This window comes from Lathyrus oleraceus, chromosome 3 (genome assembly GCF_024323335.1).
Source record: "Lathyrus oleraceus cultivar Zhongwan6 chromosome 3, CAAS_Psat_ZW6_1.0, whole genome shotgun sequence".
NCBI lineage: Eukaryota > Viridiplantae > Streptophyta > Magnoliopsida > Fabales > Fabaceae > Lathyrus > Lathyrus oleraceus.
The window spans coordinates 498059893-498060634 of NC_066581.1; the positions used below are offsets into that span (position 1 = coordinate 498059893).

The following is a 742-nucleotide window of genomic DNA, read 5'->3' on the forward strand; positions in this document are numbered from 1 at the left end:
GAAAAACCAAACATGGCTGAAGAAGGACCACAGAATTGTCCTCTTAAATTCTATGCTACCCTGTCTCAACAAAAACCTCACAACAGCATTGCTCCCCCCGCTATCAATTGAAACGATTTCGAGCTGAAACCCTCACTATTATCAGCCGTCCAACAACATCAATTTGCTGGAAATCCTACGGACGATCCTATTGAACACCTGACCAAGTTTGTGCAGTACGCAGATACTGTAAAGGCGAATGGTGTATCTCAAGATGCGATAAGATTGCGCCTCTTCCCTTTCTCACTAAGAGACAGAGCTTCGGCTTGGTTGCAATCCTTGCCCTCCAACTCCGTTACAACATGGGAAGAACTGAAAAACGTCTTCTTATCCTGATATTTTCCGCCAAGCAAAACTGCTATGCTGAGAGCTCAAATCAATGGATTCAGGCAAAAAAATGTGGAATCTCTCTACGAAGTGTGGGAGAGATACAAGGACATAATGAGGATATGTCCACATCACGGTCTCGAAGACTGGGTGATCATTCACACATTTTACAATGGGCTTATGTATAACACAAGACTTACAGTAGACGCTGCCGCGGGCGGTGCAGTTATGGATAAGCCATACAACGAAGCCTATCAACCCATTGAAAACATGGCCCAAAACCATTGCCAATGGGGAGGTGAACGAACTCCAGTGGAAAAGTCCCAGACTAAGGGTGGAATGTACGAAACCAGTAGCCTTGACCATGTTCATGCAA

At 45.0% G+C, this 742-nt stretch overlaps 1 non-coding gene across 1 annotated transcript; it reads right to left on the reverse strand.

Annotated features, from left to right (window-relative positions):
* Window positions 1-399: 399 nt before the first annotated feature.
* LOC127133043 (small nucleolar RNA R71) lies at window positions 400-506 on the reverse strand. Its single transcript, XR_007807039.1, has one exon. It is a non-coding gene; the product is annotated as a small nucleolar RNA R71 (small nucleolar RNA).
* Between the last annotated feature and the right edge of the window lie 236 nt (window positions 507-742).